Source organism: Pongo abelii, chromosome 14 (assembly GCF_028885655.2).
Source record: "Pongo abelii isolate AG06213 chromosome 14, NHGRI_mPonAbe1-v2.0_pri, whole genome shotgun sequence".
In the NCBI taxonomy this organism is placed as follows: domain Eukaryota; kingdom Metazoa; phylum Chordata; class Mammalia; order Primates; family Hominidae; genus Pongo; species Pongo abelii.
In genome coordinates this window covers 105,935,651-105,957,910 of record NC_071999.2, presented here as the reverse complement: position 1 = coordinate 105,957,910, position 22,260 = coordinate 105,935,651, and the positions used below count along the sequence as shown (strand labels likewise).

The 22,260-nt window shown below is 43.3% G+C and overlaps 1 protein-coding gene across 14 annotated transcripts in view; it reads right to left on the bottom strand.

Annotated features, from left to right (window-relative positions):
• CLYBL (citramalyl-CoA lyase) overlaps window positions 1-22,260 on the bottom strand; it is a 290,169-nt gene that overhangs the window by 123,925 nt on the left and 143,984 nt on the right. The window lies entirely within an intron of this gene.

The following is a 22,260-nucleotide window of genomic DNA, read 5'->3' as shown; positions in this document are numbered from 1 at the left end:
TTTGTATTTTTTGTAGAGATGGGATTTCGTCATGTTGCCCAGGCTGGTCTTGAACTCCTAGGCTCAAGGGATCCAACTGCCTTGGCCTCCCAAAATGCTGGGATTATAGGCATGAGCCACCATGCTTGGCTGGATAATCTTTTAAAATTATGGTGGAATACAATCACACATAAAAACTAAGAAAATAATAGCAGAAATAATCAATGAACTAAATGTTATTTTGGCTGAGGTTTAAAAAATAGATAGGACTGTTTACTGACATCTTCTGAGAGAAAGAGGAGGGTGTATGTATTTCTTCTTGGAAAACACTTCCAGTATTGTTATACTGTCTAGATAGCATCCATGGAGAAAAAGGAAAGAAAATGTCCATCCAAAAGGTACTAAACAACAATACTATCTACAATTATACTTAAAAGTAAAAAAGTAGAAAAAATAAAACTAACGAAGTCTATGGCCCTTGCCCTGCCAATACATCTTTTAAAGGGCGAAAATCATGATTCACATCCAATTTTAACAAGACAAGATAGACTGGTTCTTTTTAAGTTAGTAGGAAGGACAGTGAATGCCTCTATAATTGTAGGCAACTTAATTACTGGTAACTTCGGATTCTTCATCTATAAAAATAATACTCATTTTGTAGGTTGTTGAGAAGATTAAGTTAAAGGAAATAATGAATATGAAGCACTTAGCCAGAGCCTGGCAGATATTTTAGCTACTTGAAACGGTGGTGGGTGTAGCAGGAGTATACCAGCAGGTGCTGTTGTTATTAATGGAGAATCTCTAGCTGTCAGTAGCCCCTGCCTGCTTCTAAACTATGCTCTTTCTTTCCCTTGCCTATCATACCAAGTTCAGTCTCTGGTAGAAATAAAAGGTGTTGGCCAGAAGCTCCTTCGGCTTACCACCGCCCTTGCCTGGTCCATAGTTTATCCCATGAAAACCATGCTTTAGCTCATACGATATGGTAAAGGAAGATGAAATCAGCTCCCATCATCAGGAACAGCGATACAATTTGCAGGGCCCAGTGAAAATGAAAATGCAGGGGCCTTTGTTTATAATTTATTAAGAACTTCACAATGGCAACAGAAGAACATTACATCAGCACTAGGTATTTCTAACAGCACAAATTACACGTCCATGAAGGCAGCCCTGCCCATAAGAGATGAAGTTCTATGTCATGAAGACTGCCAATTAGGCCTTAGGCCACGTGTGGTGGCCCACGCCTCTAATTCCAATACTTTGGGAAGCCAAGGCAGGCAGATCACTTGAGCCCAGAGTTTGAGACCAGCCTGGGCAACATAGCAAAATCTTGGCTCTATCAGGAAAAAAACTCAAAAAGCAAAAATTATCCAGGTGTAGCGCATATGCCTGTAGTCCCAGCTATTCAGGAGGCTGAGGTGGGAGGATTGATTGAGCCCAGGAGGTCGATGAGGCTGCAATGAGCTGTGATCACATAGCTGCACTCCAGCCTGGGCAACAGAGCAATACCTTGTCTCAAAAAAAAAAAAAAGGGCCCCACGCAGTGGCTCACGCCTGTAATCCTGGCACTTTGGGAGGCCAAGGCGGGTGGATCACGAGGTCAGGAGATGGAGACTATCCTGGCCAACATGGTGAAACACTATCTCTACTAAAAATACAAAAATTAGCTGGGTGTGGTGGCACACACCTGTAATCTCAACTACTTGGGAGGCTCAGGCAGGAGAATCGCTTGAACCCAGGAGGTGGAGACTGCAGTGAGCCGAGATCGCACCACTGCACTCCAGCCTGGCAACAGAGCGAGACTCCGTCTCAAAAAAAAGTAATTGCCAGTTAAGAAAAGTTAAAACCCGGCCGGGTGCAGTGGCTCACACCTGTAATCCCAACACTGGGAGGCCGAGGAGGGTGGATCACCTGAGGTAGAGAGTTTGAGACCAGGCCGGGCGCGGTGGCTCACGCCTGTAATCCCAGCACTTTGGGAGGCCGAGACGGGCGGGTCACGAGGTCAGGAGATCCAGAACATCCTCGCTAACACGGTGAAACCCCGTCTCTACTAAAAATACAAAAAATTAGCCAGGCGTGGTGGCAGGCGCCTGTAGTCCCAGCTACTCGGCAGGCTGAGGCAGGAGAATGGCGTGAACCCGGGAAGCAGAGCTTGTAGTGAGCAAAGATTGCGCCGTTGTACTCTACTCTGGGTGACAGAGTGAGACTCCGTCTCAAAAAACAAACAAACAAAAAAGAGTTCGAGACCAGCCTGGCCAATATGGTGAAACCCTGTCTCTACTAAAAATACAAATATCAGCCGGGCACGGTCACGGGCGCCTGTAATTCCAGCTACTTGGGCGGCTGAGTAGCGAGAATCCCTTGAACCCGGGAGGTGGAGGTTGCAGTGAGCTGAGATCGCGCCACTGCACTCCTGCCTGGGCCACAAGAGCGAGACTCGATCTCAAAAAAAAAAAAAAAAGAAAGAAAAGTTAAAACCCTAGCACGCTGATGTTTTACTCTCCCTAGATAAATAGCATGATCTTAAAAAATATATATGTCAGCTATATCCTTCATGAAAACTCTGGACATCAGTAGTTAACACTATCAAATACTTTGCACGGTTGTAACATTTCACCATGATTAGTGTGCTTGTGACTTAATGTATCGCAAGAAAAATCACTGTCTTTTGGGGCCTTGCAAGTTTGTGTGGGGACCCTCATTCCTTCTCGTAGCCAACCTTACCTTAAGGAACTCTAAAACTTGAGTCTGGGTGTTATTTTGCCACAACATAAGCACTGTATCATGTGAGGTATGGTGAGATAGAGATGGATTTTAAAAGTGTACATGGCTTATGAAACATTTCATTTAATATAAAACATATTATGGCCAGCTAATTGAAGACTGCCTGAAATATCTGTCATCGTTTTTCATTGATTGAAAATATCTGGTTTATCTAAAAACAGGGAAAAAACATAATGATGTAACAGCAACAACCACATTTTATTTATCATTCACACTGGAGACTAGAATTTGCAACATATACATTTCCCTAAAAATACCAAGAAATGTTTGGGGCAAATTCTCTGCTCATCAGGATTTAATGTAACCACACATGTGAAAATCTAAGAGAGGGGGAAGATGATGGAGTAGAAAGCACCAGCAATCTTCCCCACCCAGACAACAACTGCATTAGCAAAATCTTCCTGCTGTAACTATTTTGAAACTATTTGGAATCTATTGAAGGCTTGCAAATTTCTCGGGGAAGGCTTGGATATTAAATAGTAGTTAATTCTGGTCAACTTCAGCTCTTAACAGAGTAGCAGCTACCCATCCCCCACCTCTCAGTCACATGGTAGGCAGCTGTGCCCATGTTCCTGGAGCGACCTGCACATAGCTTGAGGGAGCCAGGGTAGGCAGAAACAAAGACCCTGACCCTCCAAATATCAAGGATCTGTGCTCTGATCACTGATTGCTGGTTCTAATCACAGAAGTGCAGACAAAGAGGCTGAGAGCCACTGTTATTGTATGTCCCTCCAATGTTGCAAGCCCCTCTCCCTTGGGCTGAAGTGACCTCCAGGTAATTTAAAGGGCCAGCACCTCCCCCATTAATTTTCTGCTTTTTTCCCTTTTAGAAGCCAGACATTAAAGACCAGGACATTCAAAAACAAACACCTATATATAGGGGAAAATAGAAATGACCATGGACGCCCAGAGAAAGGATCAGAAAAGACCTGAGAAGCTGGGAGTGCTAGCTCACACCTGTAATCCTAGCACTTTGGGAGGCCGAGGCAGGGGGGATCACCTGAGGTCAGAGTTTGAAACCAGCCTGGCCAACATGGTGAAACAATGTCTCTACTAAAAATACAAAAAATTAGCCAGGTGTGGTGGCGCATGCCTGTAATCCCAGCTACTTGGGTGGTTGAGGCACAAGAATTGCTTGAACCTGGGAGGTGGAGGTTGCAGTGAGCTGAGATTGCACCACTGCACTCCAGCCTGGGTGACAGAGTGAGATTCTGTCTTAAAAAAAAAAAAAAAAGAGGTCGGGCGCAGTGGCTCACGCCTGTAATCCCAGCACTTTGGGAGGCTGAGGCGGGCAGATCACGAGATCAGGAGTTTGAGACCAGCCTAGACAACATGATGAAACCCCATCTCTACTAAAAATTCAAAAATCAGCGGGGCATGGTGGCAGGTGCCTGTAATCCCAGCTACTCTGGAGGCTGAGGCAGGAGAGTTGCTTGAACTCGGGAAGTGTAGGCTGCAGTGAGCTGAGATCACACCGTTTGTGCTCCAGCCTGGGTGACAGAGCGAGACTCTGCTCACAAAAAAAAAAAAAAAAAAAGAAAAAAGAAAGAGAAAAGAGAAGACTTGAGGAAACCTTACATTTATACCTCAGGCTTATGTTATCCTCAGCATACACAGTACACAACCATCAAATAAGTAAACAAAAACAGTGAGCCCAGGGGAGGGGGAGAATCTGATTTCTAGATACCACACTGTTAGATTCAAACATTCACTTTTCAACAACAAAAAAATCACAAGACATATGAAGAAAGATGAAAATATGGCCCAAAGGAAGAAAAATAAGTCAACAGAAACGGTCCCTGAAAGAGGCCTGATGGCAAAGGCTTTAAAACAACTGTCTTAAAGATGCTCAAAGAACTAAAGGAAGAAGTGAAGAACATCAAGATAATGATGTATGAACAAAATGGAAATACCAGTAAAGAGATAGAAAACTTAAAAAGATACCACAAACCCCAGAACTGAAAAGTACAATAATTGAAATGAAAAATTCACTAGAGGGATTCAAAGGCAGATTTGGCAGGCAGAAGAAAGAATTAGCAAACTTGAAGAGAGGACAATGGAAATTATCAAGTCTGAGGATCAGAAAAAAGACTGAAGAGAAGTGAACAGAGCCTAAAGGACCTGTGGGACACCATCAGGCAGACACACACACACACTGTGGGAATTCCAGAAGGATAAGGAGAGAGAAAAGGGTAGCAAGAGTATTTTGAAAAGATAATGGCTGAAAACTCTCCAAATTTGGTGAAAGACTTGAATACAAACATCCAAGAAGTTAAATGAACTCCAAGTAAGATGAACTCAAAGACACCCACACCTAGGCACATTAAAATCAAACTTTCAAAAGTGAAAGACTTCCAGTTCTGAAATGGTGGCATAGAAGTAAGCTGGCTTTAGTACCCACCCCTCCCCAGCAGAAAAATAAAAACAAATATACAGTGCTGAAATTATCACCAGAAGGACCTCAGAACTCAAATATGAAGATGAGACAGTTCCCAGGACCCCAGAAAAAACCCGGAGCAGATGGTAAGACAATTGGATTTCTACATCCATAACAACATTTCCCACATTATGCCGATCACCAGGCATGCAAAAACGTTTCCTCCAACTCACGGTTTCTACACTGGAAAAAGTCCAATTGAGGTGGACATTCAGCTTCTCTACCATCTTGGGTTCCCTGGCAGGAGGCCTGCTCTGCCTTAATCCATGGCAAGCATTGCAAGTGCCTGAAGGGAGAAATATCCCTGAGGACAGACAGAGGCAAAGCAGGGAGGTGGGACTACCATCCCCAGCTCTGGAATCTCTGTTGTGTAACTCAGCAAAAGGAGATGCCAAATCAGAGTGGCTGTTTTGCAGTACCACGCTATAGGAGGTTTGTCCCACAGATCCCCTGGGCATGGACCCCTAGCCAGCCTTCCCACCCTGCCAGGAAAACCCCCTGGGGACCTCCCCCATTCTGGAAGGGCAGCGTTCTGATAGTTTACTAACAGCTGAGGTGAACCTGGGTTTAAGGCTCTACCTAGAGCTGAAAAGGAGGCAGTGACCTAGCAGCAAAAAGCCTCTAAGCAAATGTATCCAATAAAATACAAAAACAAGCCAGCCAGAGAAGACTGGATTAAATGAATAATCCTTCAATGTAAAGACATACACATCAACAGGAAACAATAGCAAACAGGGAATCATGATCTCCCCAAAGGGACATAGCAAGGAACCAGTAACTGACTCTAAATGAAAGAATGATATGTAAGCTCTCTAACCAAGAATTCAGAATAGAAGTTCTAAGGAAACTCAGTGATCTTTAAGATACCACAGAAAAGCAGTTCAGAAATTTATCAAATAAACTTAGCAAAGAGGTTGAAATAATAAAAAGAAATCAAGCAGAAAACTTAGAACTGAGAAATATGTTTGCGGAACTGAAGAATTCCTTAGAGGCTTTCCAAAGAAGAATGGGTCAAGCAGAGGTAAGAATCATTGAGCCTAAAGATAGGCTATTTGAAAATACATAAAGGAGAAAAAAATCTTTAAAAAATGAGAATCAACAAAGATTGCCTACAAGATACAGAAAATTACCTCAAAAGACCAAACGTGCCAAATGAGTTGGCTCATGCCTGTAATCCCAGCACTTTGGGAGGCTGAAGCAGGAGGATCACATGAAGGGAGGAGTTCGAGACTAGCCTGGGCAACATAGTGAGACCCTTTCTCTACAAAAAATAAAAACACTAGCAGGGCATCGTGGTGCATGCCTGTAGTCCCAGCCATGCAGGAGGCTGAGGTGGGAGGATTGCTTGAACCCAGGAGTTCGAGACTGCAGTAAGCTGTGATCACACCACTGCACTCTAGCCCAGGGGACAGAGTGAGAACCTGTCTTAAAAAAAAAAAAAAAAAAAAAGACTCGACTGGGCACAGTGGCTCATGCCTGTAATCCCCGTACTTTGGAAGGCCAAGGCAGGTGGATTGCTTGAACCCAGGAGTTTAAGACCAGTCTGGGCAACATGGCAAAACCCTGTCTCTAGAAAAAATACAAAAAATTAGCCTGACATGATGGCACGTGCCTGTTGTCCCAGTTACTCGGGAGGCTGAGATGGGAGGATTTGCTTGAGCCTAGGAGGTTGAGGCTGCAGTGAGTTGTGATTGCACCACTGCATTCCAGCCTGGGTGACACAGGGAGAAAAAAAAAAGACAAAATTTAAGAATTATTGAGGTTCAATAGGGAGTTGAGCAAGTGCAAGGGGTAGAAAGCTTATTCAAAAAAAAAAAAAGAGAAAAAAAAAACTTTCCAAAACTTGAGAAAGATATAAATATCCAGGTATAGGAAGGTTAGAGAACACCAAACGGATTTGACCCAAATAAGACTACCTCAAGACATATAATAATCAGATTCTCAAAGGTCAGGGACAAACAGAATCCTAAAAGCAGCAAGAGAAAATCAGCAAATAACATATAAAGGCACTCCAATGTGTCTGGCAGTTCTCAGTGGACACCATACAGGCCAGCGGGAAGCAGTAGAACGACATTTTTAAAGTGCTGAAAAAACTGCCATCCAAAAATATTGTATTCCGCAAAGTTATCCTTCAAATATGTTTTTCCCAGGCAAATGAAAGCAGGGAGAATTCACCACCATCTTACAAGAAACACTAAATATTGAGTTATTCAATCTGCAAGAAAAAAACACTAAAGTGCAAAAAGAAAAAAAAAGAAAAGAAAAACATTTGAATGTATAAAACCCATTGGTAAAATTAAATATAAATACAAGGGTTGGGCATGGTGGCTCACACCTGTAATTTTAGCACTTTGGGAGGTTGAGGCAGCAGGATTGCCTGAGGCAGGAGTTCAAGGCAAGCCTGGACAACATAGCGAGACCTGTGAGACCCCATCTTTAAAAAAAAAAAAAAAATTAGCCAGGCATGGTGGTGCATGCCTGTAGTACCCAGATACTTGGGAGGCTGACGCAGGAGGAGGATTGCATCAGCCCACGAGTTCAGGGTTGTAGTGATCCATGATCATTCCACTGCACTCCAGCCTGGGCAACAGATTGAGATGCTGTCTCAAAAAAAAAAAAAAAAAAAAGATAAGATACAAAAATTGACAAGCCCTTGGTTAGACCAAGAAAAAAGAAAAAGAGGGAAAACCCAAACAAATAACTTTAGAAATGAAAAAGGAGACATAACAATTGAGACCATGGAAATACAAAGAATCATTAGAGACTATTATGAACAACTATATGCCAACAAACTAGAAAACCTAGAAGAAATGGATAAATTCCTAGACATATACATCTACCAAGATTCAATCATGAGGAAATAGGAAAACTCAATAAACCAATAATGAGTAGTGATACTGAAGCCATAATAAAGTCTCCCATGAAAGAAATCCCCACATGGCCTAATGGCTTTATTTCTGCATTCTACCAAATATTTAAATAACAAATATCAATTTTACACAAATTCTTCAAAAAAAACTGAAGAGCCAGACTGGGCAACATGGCAAAACCATGTCTCTACCCAAAAAAAAAAAGAAAAAAAAAATTAGCCAGGCATGGTGGTACACATCTGTAGTCCTAGCTACTTGGGTGGCTGAGGCAGAGAATCCCTTGAGCCTAGCAGATCAAGGCTGCAGTGAGCTGTGACTGCACCGCTGCACTCCAGCCTGGGTGACAGGGCAAGACCCTGTCTCAAAAAAAAAATTTTTTTTTTTGAAGAGGAATGAATACTCCAATACGCCCAAGCTAATTCTATGAGGCCAGCATTACCCTGATACCAAAACCGGAGAAGGATGTAACAAAAAAAGGAAAACTAAGATGACGAACACAGATGCAAAAATTCTCATCAACATACTAGCCAACTGACTTCAACAACACATTAAAAAGATCATTCACCATGATCGGCCGGGTGCGGTGGCTCACGCCTGTAAACCCCAGCACTTTGGGAGGCTAAGGTGGGCAGATCATGAGGTCAGGAGTTTGAGACCAGCCTGGCCAACATGATGAAACTCCGTCTCTACTGAAAATACAAAAATTAGCCGGGCGTGGTGGCATCTGCCTGTAATCCCAGCTACTTGGGAGGCTGAGGCAGGAGAATCGCTTGAACCCAGGAGGCGGAGGTTGCAGTGAGCCGAGATCGCGCCACTGCACTCCAGCTTGGGCAACAAGAGCAAGACTCTGTCTAGTAAAAAAAAAAAGAATAAAAAGATCATTCACCATGATGAAGTGAGATTCATCCCAGGGATGCGAGGATGATTCAACATATGCAAATAAATAAACATGATACATCACATTAACAGAACCAAGAACAAAGACTATATGATTATTTCAATGGATGCCAAAAAAGCATTTGATAAAATTCAGCATTGCTTTATGATCAAAACCCTCATCAAACAGGATATAAGAAGAACATGCCTCAAAATATAGGGGTCATATAGGACAAACCCATAGCTAACATCATCCTGAACAGGGAGAAATTGAGGACTTTCCTCTAAGATCTAGAACAAGACAGGGATGCCCACTTTTGCCACTTGTATTTAATATAATACTAGAAGATCCTGACCAGAGCAATTAGGCAAGAGAAAAAAATAAAGGGTATCCAAACTGGAAAGGAAGAAGTCAAATTAGCCTTGTTCACAGATAACATGATCTTATACTTAGAAAAACAAAGACTCCACCAAACAGCTGTTAGAACTGATAAACTAATTCAGTAAAGTTGCAAAATACAAAATCAACATACAGAAATCAGCAGCATTTATATACACCAGCAGTGAACAATATGAAAAAGATATCAAGAAAGCAATTCTATTTATAATAGCTATAAATAATATTAAAAGCCTGGCAACCAATTTAACCAAATAAATAAAAGATCTCTACAAGGAAAACTATAAAACACCAATGAAAGAAATGGAGGAGGACACATCAAAAAATGGAAAGATATTCTAATCTATGTTCACAGCTTTAATATCATTAAAATGACAATACTACTCAAAGCAGTTTACAAATTCAATGCAATCCCTATCAAAGTACCAATGATATTCTTCATAGAAAAGGAAAAATGTTCTAAAATTTATATGGAACCACAAGAGACTCTGAATAGTCAAAGCAATCCTAAACAAAACAAACAAAGCTGGAAGCATCATACTACCTGACTTCAAAATTTACTACAAAGTTATTATAACCAAATCAGCGTGGTACCAGCATAAAACAGACACAGGCACATAGACCAGTAGAACAGAATAGAGAACCGAAATATAAATCCATGCATTTATGAGCAACTCATCTTTGACAAAGTCTCCACAAACATGCAGTGAGGAAAGAACCGTCTCTTCAGTAGTGCTGGGAAAGCTAGATAAATACATTCAGAAGAATGAAACTAGACCCCTATCTCTCACCATACACAAAAATCAAGTAAAAATGGATCAAAGACTTAAATTTAAGAACTGAAACTTTGAAACTGCTAGAAAAAAAACACTGGGGAAATGATCCAGGACATTGGTCTGGCCAAAAATTTTTGTGTAAGACCCCAAAAGCACAGGCAACCAAAGCAAAAAAGACAAATGGGATTACATCAAGCTAAAAAAAACTTCTGCACAGCAAAGGAAACAATAAAAAAAAAGATGAGACTGCTGAATGAGAGAAAATATTTAGAAACTACCCATCTGACAAGAAATTAATAACCAGAATATATAAGGAGCTTAAACAACTCAACGGCAAAAAACAAAAAATCCAATTTAAAAATAGACAAAAGGTCTGAACAGATATTTCTGAAATGAAGACATACAAATGGCCAAGTATATGAAAAAATGGTAACATCACTAGTCATCAGAGGAATGCAAATCAAAACTACAATAAGATATCATCTCACCCCAGTTGAAACAGCTTTGATCCAAAAGATGGTCAGTAACGAGTGCTGGTGAGGACGTGGAGAAAAGGGAACCCTTGTACACTGTTGATGAAAATGTAAATTAGTATAGCCACTAGGCAGAACAGTATTGAGGTTCCTCAAAGAAACTAAAAAGAGAACTGTGCTGTGATCCAGCAATTCTACTACTGAGTATATACCCAAAAGAAAGGAAATGAATATATCAAAATGAGTATGTTCACTCCTATGTTCACTGCTACCCTATTCATAATAGCCAAAATATGGAACCAATCAAAGTGTCTATCAATGGATAAACAGTTATGTGAATGTGTGTGTGTAAAATTTGCCATAAAAAAGAATGAAATCCTGTAATTTGCAGCAACATGGATGGTACTGGAGGTCATTATGTTAAGTGAAATAAGCCAAGCACTGAAAGACAAATATTGCATGTTGTCACTCATATGTGGGAGCTAAAAATACAAATCTTGTGAAGATAGAAAATATATATATTTTTCTTGAGTTGGCATCTCACTCTGTCGCCCAGGCTGGAGTGCAGTGGCGCGATCTTGGCTCACTGCAAGCTCCGCCTCCCAGGTTCACGCCATTCTCCTGCCTCAGCCTCCCAAGTAACTGGGACTACAGGCACCTGTCACCGTGCCCGGCTAATTTTTTGTATTTTTAGTAGAGACGGAGTTTCACCATGTTAGCCAGGATGGTCTCAATCTCCTGACCTCGTGATCTGCCCGCCTTGGCCTCCCAAAGTGCTAGGATTACAGGCATGAGCCACCGCGCCCGGCCCCCAAAGATAGAAAATATTAACGGTTACCAGAGGCTGAGAAGGGTAGAGGAAAAGTGGGTATGAAGAGAAGTTGATTATGGGTATAAATATATGGTTTGATAAAGAAGTAAGACCTAGTGTTAAACAGATCAGTAGGGTGACTATAGTTTACAATAATCTATTGTATATTTCCAAATAGCTAGAAGAGAAGAACTGAAATGGTTCTAGCATAAAGAATAGACAAATATTTAAAGTGACAGATATCCTGAGTATGGTGCTTTGATCTTTACAAATTATATGACTGTATTAAATTATCACATGTATCCTGAAACTATGTATATCTATTATCAATAAAAAAGGAAAGAATTTTCAAAATAGCAAGAGAGATACAAATCATCATATACAAGGTATCTTCAGTAAGATTATCAGCAGATTTTTCATCAGAAACTTTGGAAGCCAAAAGGCAATGGGCCAATATGTTCAAAGTGCTAAAAGGAAAAGACCTGTCAACTAGGAATCCTATGACTGGAAAAAATGTCCTTCAAAGTGAGGGAGAAATTCAGATATTCCCAGATTTTAAAAAGCCAAGGGAGTTTGTCACCAGTAGAGCTGCCCTGCAAGAAATGCTTAGGTGCAGAGTGAAATGAAGGCCCAAAGGTATATGAAAACATGAAATGAAAAAATGCTGGACAGTAACTTGAACCCACATGAAGAAATAAACATCTTAGTAAAGGTAAATGCATAGGCAATTATAAAAGCTATATAAGAGCAGTGATAATGAAGTTGAGAACAGAAAAGCAAAAGAGAAAATCAATGAAATGAAGAGTTGATTTTTTGAAAAGATCAGCAAAACTGACAAACTTTTAGCTAGTAGGCTAAGAAAAAAGAAGACTCAAATTACTAAAATCAGCAATGGAAATGGGGATATTACTATTGATTCTATGGAAATAAAAGATCATAAGACAGTACTATGAACAATTGTATGCCAACAAATTGAATAACCTAGATGAAATGGACAAATTCTAAGACTAAACTGTGAAGAAACAGAAAATCTGAATAACCTAGATAAATAGCAAATCTGACTAGTAAGGAGATTGAATCAGTAATCAAAAATCTCCTTTTATAATTGACTTAAGCCAATAAAAGCATTTAAAAGGTCTCAAACAGCAAAAATAGTGGAATGTATTAAGCTGAACTATATGAAATTGCTGATATTTGACCATTTTTGACCTACAAAATGGTAATTTTATATGATTCAACCTAATGTTTTGACTGGCAGTCAGGAGATGGGGTAGGAAGCATCAATTTCTTCTTCAATGAGAAGCAACATAATAGCTACTTCTCACAGATGAAAGCTCATCCTGAAGAGTAAAACAAGTAGTAGGTAGATACAGCTACTATAGTATTATTAATTGCCACTTGTCACCCATGGGTGCTGCTGATTGACACAGCCCAGCACCAGAAATTCTGTGTCTGGTATCCCTACCTAGAGCATAAGCTCTCTGAGGGGATGGGGGTGGTCTCACATCTCTCTACACTGCTTGTTTCACGGCCTGACATCAGAGGTGCATCACTCCTGTTAACTTGTTGCCTCACCAAAGCCACCTCTCCAGACTTGGGTGCATAGAACTCACCCGTACCCCACTGTCCCTGTTCTTCTTGTGGAAGAGTCAAGCATTACTGGTGACTACAGGTAGGAGGTAATTTTTATTCCCTCCCTCCTTTGCCATCCTTGAACCTTAATCCAATCCACCACCTGTTGCTTCTGCTCCTCTGTTTATCCCCTGCTTTCCATCACACATTTACATTCTAGTTTAGGACTTCCTTAACCTTGACCTAAATGACTATGAAAGCTTCCTATTTATCTGTATTTCCTCTATTTTGTTCTTTTGTTCATGCATTCATTCATTCAGTGAGCACTTAGTAAGCACCCATGGGTGACCTGCTTTGAGCCTCCACTAGCACACAAGGCAGCACTTACATGCAAACTGGAAAAAGGTGCCCCTTGGTGCCTTCCAGCGAATGGAAGAGCAGAAAGGCAACTCTGGCTCCTGCTGCAGCAAAGCGTAGAGCATGACTGGCCCAGCCCCTCTTGTGCCCCTCACCAGGTGCCCTCTCTAGGGCACATCCTGCACAACTGTATCCAGTGGCCCTGAGCTGCACTGTGCTAAGCACGGTCGGGAGGTGGCACAAAAAAGGGCATCTCCAGAGGTTCAGAGAGGGACACTCCAAAGAACAGCCTGTGAATCAGAGGCAGGACAGCACAAGGCCAGCACTGAGCAAGCTCTAGGGGAAAAGATCAAAGGCAACAAAACTGTTTGAAATAATATAAAGAAGAAACGTATAGGGAGGATTGGGGCTTCAGGTTCTGTTGCAGACTCTGTGGTCTGGAGGGGGGCTGTCACTGGGCAGGTGGCAGAAGCCCAGTCATGGCAGTCACCGTTCCGGAGGAGAAGGAAGGCTTTACCACGCCTCCCTTCTCCCTTCCTGCTGGTAAGTCCTCTCCTTCCCCCATCCCCAGCTGTTCCAAAATCTGTTCTGTGCTTGAGTTGTATTCAGCACTGTCTACAGTGTATGAATACAATTGCAGTAGGTGACAAGATGGAACTTGTTTTATTTTATCTTACATATTTGGAATTAGGGCCTCTAGATAGTCAACATGTAACTGTATTCAAACAATATGCAAAGCAGGGGCTTTAAGATGCATTGAAAAAATCTGGTAGCCTTATGGTGAGTTCTCTCTAAAGAGGGACCTTTTTTAGATATGCCATCCCAGAGGGGGCCCCCACCTGGCCTTGTTTTTGTCTTCTCCCTTCCCCCTTCACCTGATGCCATTAATTAACCATTTATATAACAAGAGGCATAGCCAGCCCGTAGCATGACAGGGGTTCCCATCCTGGGATTCAATATAATAGTCACCTGGGGAGCTTTTTAAAATTGTCAAATTCTGGACCCTACTCAGTGCCATCAAATTAAATTCACTAGTAATAGGACCCAGGCTTTTTAAGCTTTCTAGGTCCTTGCCATTTAAGTGAGCTGTTGCTGCAGGTCAGCACCATTGCTCTCTTATTGCTGTCATGTGAGAGCTAGTTAGAAATGCAGGATTTGGAGCCCATCCCAGTCCTTCTTCATCAGAGAATCTGCGTATTGACAAGATTTCCAGGTGATACATATCACATAAATGTCTCCAGGTTATTCATTTTCAAATTTTGTGGTATGTTGGAGTCCCCTGGCGAATTTTCAAATATGCTGATGGCAGCGCCCCAGCCACAGACAGTTTGATGTAATTGGTCTGGGATAAAACCTAGGTTTTGGAACATTTAAAAGTTGCCAAGGCGGCCGGGCGCAGTGGCTCATGCCTATAATCCCAGCACTTTGGGAGGCCAAGGCGGGTGGATCACCTGAGGTCAGGAGTTTGAGACCTGCCTGGCCAACATGGTGAAACCCTGTCTTTACTAAAAATACAAAAAATTAGCCAGGCATAGTGTGGCCGGCGCCTGTAATCCCAGCTACACTGGCAGCCGAGGCAGGAGAACCGCTTGAACCCAAGAGGCGGAAGTTGCAGTGAGCCAAGATCATGCCACTGCATTCCAGCCTGAGCAGCAAGAGCAAAACTCCATCTCGAAATAAATAAATAAAATAAAATAAAATAAAATAAAATAAAAGTTGCCAAGGTGATTCTAATGCACAGCTGAGCTGGAGGGCAGCTGCCCTAGCGAATGCCAATATAGCCACTGCCTTAATGCAAGAAATTTTGCCTCAATAAAAATTTCTAAGTGAGTCAAATGCTACCATTATGTACAAGCAGACGCTGTGAAAGCAATGAAACTCAATCAAGTTTCAGCAAACTTGAAAAAAATCTATATTTAAAGAAAAGTCTTTTGATTAAAAAAATATATAACACTTGGCCAGGTATGGTGGCTCACACCTGTAATGCCAGCACTTTGGAAAGTCAAGGCAGGAGGATCACGTGAGCCCAGGAGTTCGAAACCAGCCTGGGCAACATACGGAGGCCCTGTCTCCATCAAACATTTTTTAAATAATTGGCTGGTGTGGTAGTGCAAGCTTATGGTCCCCACTACTCCTGAGGCTGAGGTGAGAGGACCGCCTGAGCCTGCGGGTCAAGGCTGCGGTGGCCCATAATCACGTCACTGCACTCCAGCCTGGGTGACAGAGTGAAATCCTGTCTGAAAAAAAATAATAAAATAACATTCAAACTGCAGTAATTCAAAATAGCAATATAATCAAATAAGCTCATGTCCATTTGAACAATTTAGTACATGACTTCTAAACCCAAGTGAATGGCTTCTTTACTTAGCTGGTAGCTAGTTCAAGGATCTCTGCTTTGCCTGAACATTATGTGGGAAGCTTTAGGGCAGAAGTGTCTAATCTTTTGACTTCCCTGGGCAACACTGGAAGAGTTGTCTTGGCCCCACATAAAATACACTAACACTAGCCAATGAGCTAAAACAAACAAACAAACAACAACAACAACAAATCTCATAATGTTTTAAGAAAGTTTACAAATTTGGGTTGGGCCACATTCAAAGCTATCCTCGGCCACATGTAGCCCACAGGCCACAGGTTAGACAAGCTTGCTTTAGGGGCTAAAAAACCAGGCCACATTCCGAACCAATTAAATCAGTCTTATGGTGAGTCCCAGGCCTCAGCACTTCTTCAAAGCTATCAGAAAGACTCCAAAGTGGAGCCAAATATGAGAATCTCTGCACTAAGGGTTGTAAGCACAACTAAGGTGTCTTATTGATCCCAAAAAGGACTTGGGGTTGCTGAACATTAATAGTAACCAGAATTTAATCCTATTACATTTAGGCAGGGGAGATAGGTATCAATTACACAACCTTCCACTGATCAAATGATAATTTTGAGATGAGCAGAAGTTTCCCTTGTTTGAAAATCACGTTGCTTCATATCCCCACCCACTGAATCCATGGCCATCTTTGTAGCGGTGCAGGGGTGAGAATGGGGTGAACACCAGGAAGTCCCTGCTGAACTAGGAGCTTCATGCTAGATTCTGGTATCAAGTCCACAGTGAGATAATAAACTTGCCTTTGTTAATGGAGAAGAAGTCTTCTAATTTCCAACAGCTTAAGGGTCTGAACATAGAACTCTTAGGAGGCAGAGTGAGAAAGGAATGGGGGATTTGAAGTAGAGTCCTTGTCACGGGCAAGACAAAGCCCTTCAGATGCTGACAGCGGTTCGGTGGGGAGAGCCCAAGTAATGAGACTGGGCTGAAGGTTCTGCCTGGTCTACTCCCCCATCCCAGGAACATGCAGGACAGTGACAGTGGCTAGAGAGGTAATGGGAATGCCCAAGCTGAGGGGGTGTGCCAACTTCCCACTCACCCTCTGGGAGACTTCATGGGAGCTCTGCATCAACATGGGGCACAGAGAAGAGCAGACACAACAATATGGATTGCTCAGGCAGAGAAGGGCAACAGCGGCATGCTATCCATTCCCCGATGATGGAAGAATCCAGAAGTTTCGACTGACCCTTTGACAGTGTGCCTGCAAGGGACGTGTCAGAGTCCAGGAGTGAGGGCGCCCATATCGGAGGTGACAGGCTGGCTGGTGTTGGGTGACGGACAGCAACAGGGAGAGAAGAGGCAGGAGCTGCCCTGTCTGCAGGGCCATGGTCACACCCACTGGGCAAACCTCATGCATTTCCTGTACCCCAAAGACAGACCGCAGGTCCACTGACCATTAGTACAGCATCAGAGACCAGTCACCAAGGGCCAAGACACATGAGCAACTTCACTGGAGCCCACAGGGAAGGCTGCCATGACATGGTTTGTACACTTCCTCCCGGGCCCCCGGTGGCCCAGAAAAGGGGAGGGCAGAAATCATAACAATGAGTATCCACCTAAAAGAGATCATCTAGGCCCGGGCACGGTGGCTCACGCCTGTAAATCCCAGCACTTTGGGAGGCCGAGGCAGGTGGATCACGAGGTCAGGAGAGCGAGACCATCCTGGCTAACACGGTGAAACACCGTCTCTACTAAAAATACAAAAAATTAGCCTGGCGTGGTGGCGGGTGCCTGTAGTCCCAGCTACCCGGGGGTTTGAGGCAGGAGAAGGGCGTGAACCTGGGAGGCGGAGCTTGCAATGAGCCGAGATTGCGACACTGCACTCCAGCCTGGGCAACAGAGTGAGACTCCGTCTCAAAAAAAAAAAAAAAGAGATCATCTAGAAGAGCTGGGCATAGTGGTGTGTGCCTGCAGTCCCAGCTATTTGGGAGACTGAGGTGAGAGGACTGCTTGACCCCAGGAGTTCAAGACCACTCTAGGAAACAGAGTGAGACTCCATCTCTCCCTTTTTTTTTTTTTTTTTTTTTTGAGACAGGGTCTCACTCTGTTGCCCAAGCTAGAGTGCAGTGATGCAATCACAGTTCACAGCAACCTCCACCTCCCTGACTCAAGTGATCCTCCCACTTCAGCCTCCCATGTAGTGAGTACCTGATACTACTGGCACGTGCTACCATGCCCAGCTAAGTTTCGTACTTTTTGTAGAAATGGGGTTTCTCCATGTTGACCAGGCTGGTCTTGAACTCCTGGGCTCAAACGATCCGCCCACTTTGGCCTCTCAAAGTGCTGAGATTATAGGCATGAGCCACCACACCTGGCCAAGTCCTAGTACTTTTTTTTTTTTTTTTTTTTTTTGAGATAGAGTTTCGCTCTTGTCGCCCAGGCTGGAGTGCAATGGCACGATCTTGGCTCACTGCAACCTCCACCTCCCCAGTTCAAGCGATTCTTCCACCTCAGCCTCCCGAGTAGCTGGGATTACAGGCATTGCCATCATGCCCGGCTAATTTTTGTATTTTTGTAGAGATGGGGTTTCACCATGTTGGCCAGGCTGGTCTCGAACTCCTGACCTCAGGTGATCCGCCCGCCTCAGCCTCCCAAAGTGCTGGGATTACAGGCATGAGCCACCACGCCCAGCCAAAGTCCTAATACTTTTGAGTCATCTAAGTAGCAGTCCAGACTTGACTAAGTGCAGAAAATAATTTGGTTCAGGGCTTTAGAAAGTCATAACATCACTCTTTAAATTCAAAATAAAGTTAAAAAGAGATTGCCACTAAAATAATAACTTGAACAGCACAATAAATTCTAAGTCATTTTAATAAATGTAGGTAAATGTATCAATAAATTTTAAAGACGTTCTAATCAAACCCAGTATCAATCACATATTCCATGCATTCCAGCTCTCTGCTAGGGCCTTTAGGATGGGACTTACATCCTACTCTACATTACAAACTGGAGAGCTAACATACATGGGCGTTAACTGTGCCTTGCACACACCTCTGCACTGTATCTTCCCCATCCTGGCCCAAGACACCATCACCTTACTCCCGACTGGTTCCTGGGGCCTCTGTCCCTCTCCAGTCCCTTCTCCACACCACAGCCAGTCTGGACTTTAACACAAATCAAATCATGATGCTCCTCTGCTTGAGCCCCTTCCATGGCTTCCCAGTGTTCTCATTAAAAACCAATGTCTCACCCAGACTGGCAGGGTCCTAGCTGCCTGGCCCATCCGTCTCCTCTGCTTACCACCCTCAGTCACAGGTATCTGCCGCCAGTTCCCTTACATGTCACGTCTTCCTGCTCACCTCAGGACCATCCCCCCATGAGTGGTCCCCTCTCTGGAAGGTTCTTCTGGATCTCAGTATGTCTGCCACCCTCTTATCCCTCAAGGCTCAGCCTACGTGCCCTGTCCTCAGCAGGACCTTCCCCATGCCCCCTCCTGGGATGCTATCCTCCAGAACCCCACCCTTCCCTTCACAGGCCTTCCCCTTTTGAAATGAATTAATTATTGGCTTTGTTTACTTGTTCACTGTCTGTCTTCCACTGGGTTCAGAGAATTTTTCCTTTTTGGCTGTCCCAGACAGGAACACCCTTCCTGTTTGGTGGGGGTGGAGGCAGAGACCCCAGGATCCTTCTCCGCATCCTTTGAAAGCTAGGGGGAGGCCACAAGCATAAGCTTGGCCCATGAGATGCTGCAGGTGGGGCCTCTGAGCCGTAAGGGGTGACACAAAGAAGGTGGGAGCTGGTGAAGGAAAGAGGTGCCCACATCAAGTGCCCAGGATGGCAGGAGTTAAGACAGCAGCGTAGGGACGGCAGCAGGAGGGGGCAGGGTAGACAATCTGGTTTACCCTGGCCAGACTGCCCTGGCCTGGGCTGGGCTGTGTTCTTAGGGGCTTAGTTTGGTCACTGTCCATTTTCCTATTCTCCAGCCTGTCCACCAGCCTCCCAGAAATTCCTTTTCTGCAAAAATCAGCCCCAGCTGGTATCATTCATGTGCAACTCCACAGCCCATGTGCCACAGGCCCCCTGTGGGCAGGGACTTGGTCTGCTTGGCTCAAAGCTGTACATGGAGCTCAGAGCTCCATGCCTGGCACATGCAGGCCGAATGAATGACAGAATGGACTCCAAGCTAGGCTGGATGGCAGGCTAGGGAATGTTCAAGGAGAAAGGGCCACAGATTTCCATTAGCCTCTGTCCTCAGAGGGCTAAAAAGGTTATCGGTGTGATCATTTAATGCTCTCCATCAGCTTCACCAAACTGTCTTCCCAATGGAGTTGTGCTAATTTACACTCCCACCAGCGGCATATGAGACTGCCCAGCTTGCTCTCCCATCCGTGGCCCTCTGCACTGTCTATGCCCAGGGTTTTGTATGTTGTGTGTGTTGTGAGTTGGAATGTGTATAGTGAGCAAAGGTAGCTGTGGAAAGGGACTGGCGATCTGAACCCTGGGGAAAGTTTTATAACTTCCTGATTTGAGCAGCAATAAAACAATAATCCATGAATCATTTTAAGATCGTTGTTTCCTACCTTGAGCTGATCTATAGGCTATCATTTTATACCCCCCACCATGTGAAATACTACTATTTTTTTATTGTGGTAAAATATGTATAATGCAAAATTTACCATCTGAACCATTGTCAAGTGTACAGTTCAGTGGCACTGAGTACATTCTCACTGTTGTGCAATCACCACCACCATCTATCTCCAGAACTCTTCATCTTGCAAAACTCAATCTCTGGCCCCATTAAACATGAATTCCCCATTCCCTCCTCTCCTCGGCCCTTGGCAACCGCCATTTGACTTTCCATCTCTATGAATTTGACTACTATAAGTACTTCACATAGATGGAATCACACTGCATTTGTCCTTTTGTGACTGGCTTATTTCACTCAGCATAATATCTTCAAGGTTCGCCAGGCATGGTGGCTCATGCCTGTAATCCCAGCACTTTGGGAGGCTGAGGTAGGAAGACCACCTGAGGTCAAGAGTTCAAGATCAGCCTGGTCAACATGGCGAAACCCCGTCTCTACTAAAAATGCAAACATTAGCTGGGCATGATGGCAGACACCTGTAATCCCAGCTTTTCAGGAGGCTAAGGCAGGAGAATTGCTTGGACCCGAGAGGCAGAGGTTGCAGTGAGCCGAGATCACACCATTACATTCCAGCCTGGGTGACAGAGTGAGACTCCATCTAAAAAAAAAAACTTCAAGTTTCAACCGTGTTATAGTGTATGTCAGAATGTTCTTCCTTTTTAAGGCTGAATAATATTGCATTGTATGGATATACTACATCCTGTTTATCCATAAATCTGTCAATGGACACTGGGGATGCTGCCACCTCTTTGCTAATGTGAATAATGCTGCTATGAACATGGCTGTACAAATATGTGTTGGAGTCCGTGCTTCAATTCCCTTGAGTCTGTACCCAGAAGTGGGACTGCTGGATCATCTGGTAATTCTATGTTCAATTTTTTGAGGAATTGCCATATTTCTTTCCACAGTGGCTATATCATTGTACATTTCCATTCAAATATTTTTAAAATTTTTAAGCTGTACCCATGTCCAGTAACCACTGAAGAGCTGTTTTACAACCAGAAAAAAAGATATATCTTTCATATATCCTTTGGAAATTTCTAATAAATTTAGGTAAGTTCTTATTTGTTCTTAAACATAAGAATTTTTTTAAAAGAGGGCATTATTTAAAAATAATACATCAATAAATTTCTTTCTTTCTTTCTTTCTTTTTTGAGGCGGAGTCTCCTTCTTTCACCCAGGCTGGAGTGCAGTGGTGCGATCTCGGCTCACCACAACCTCCGCCTCCCAGGTTCCAGCAATTCTTCTGCCTCAGCCTCCCGAGTAGCTGGGATTACAGGTGCCTGCTACCACGCCTGGCTAATTTTTTAATTTTTGGTAGAGACAGGGTTTCACCATGTTGGCCAGGCTGGTCTCAAACTCTCAACCTCATGTGATCTGCCTGTCTACAGGTTGGGATTACAGGCGTGAGTCACCGTGCCTGGCCATCAGTAAATTTCTATATAGAATACCACACAAAAATGCTGTGGCCCTTTAGCTCCTTTAAAGACATTTTGACTCTAAGGGCTGATAAAGGTTGAAAATAAAAATTTCTTACAGAAAAGTGTGCACATATCCACAGCAGTATGACAGATTCGTAATGGATTCCCCTACTTAGCACCGCATCTCCAATCCTTTGAGGGGCTGAGAGGGTTGCAGGAGCATAACGGCGCTCTGTCACTGCCTCTTTCTCTGTTCTGTGCCAACAAAAACTAAATTCTGTGTTGTATAGCTTGTGGGTCTGACCTCGTCTGGCAATTCCAATGGTTACAGAAGAATCTGTAGTACTGAGTGAAGGTAAGAGCCTATTCACCCATCTTTCCCTACTGTCTTAAGTGACAGCAAAATTCACCTATCAATTTCAACCTGCTTTGACTATTAATAACTAGGTATTTACACCAGCATCTATGATAACTGAGGCCTACTTATGTTCTCACTTTGCTAACTTCCCAAGTACCCTGAGAGATTCCTTCCCTATTTTGAAGAACTATTT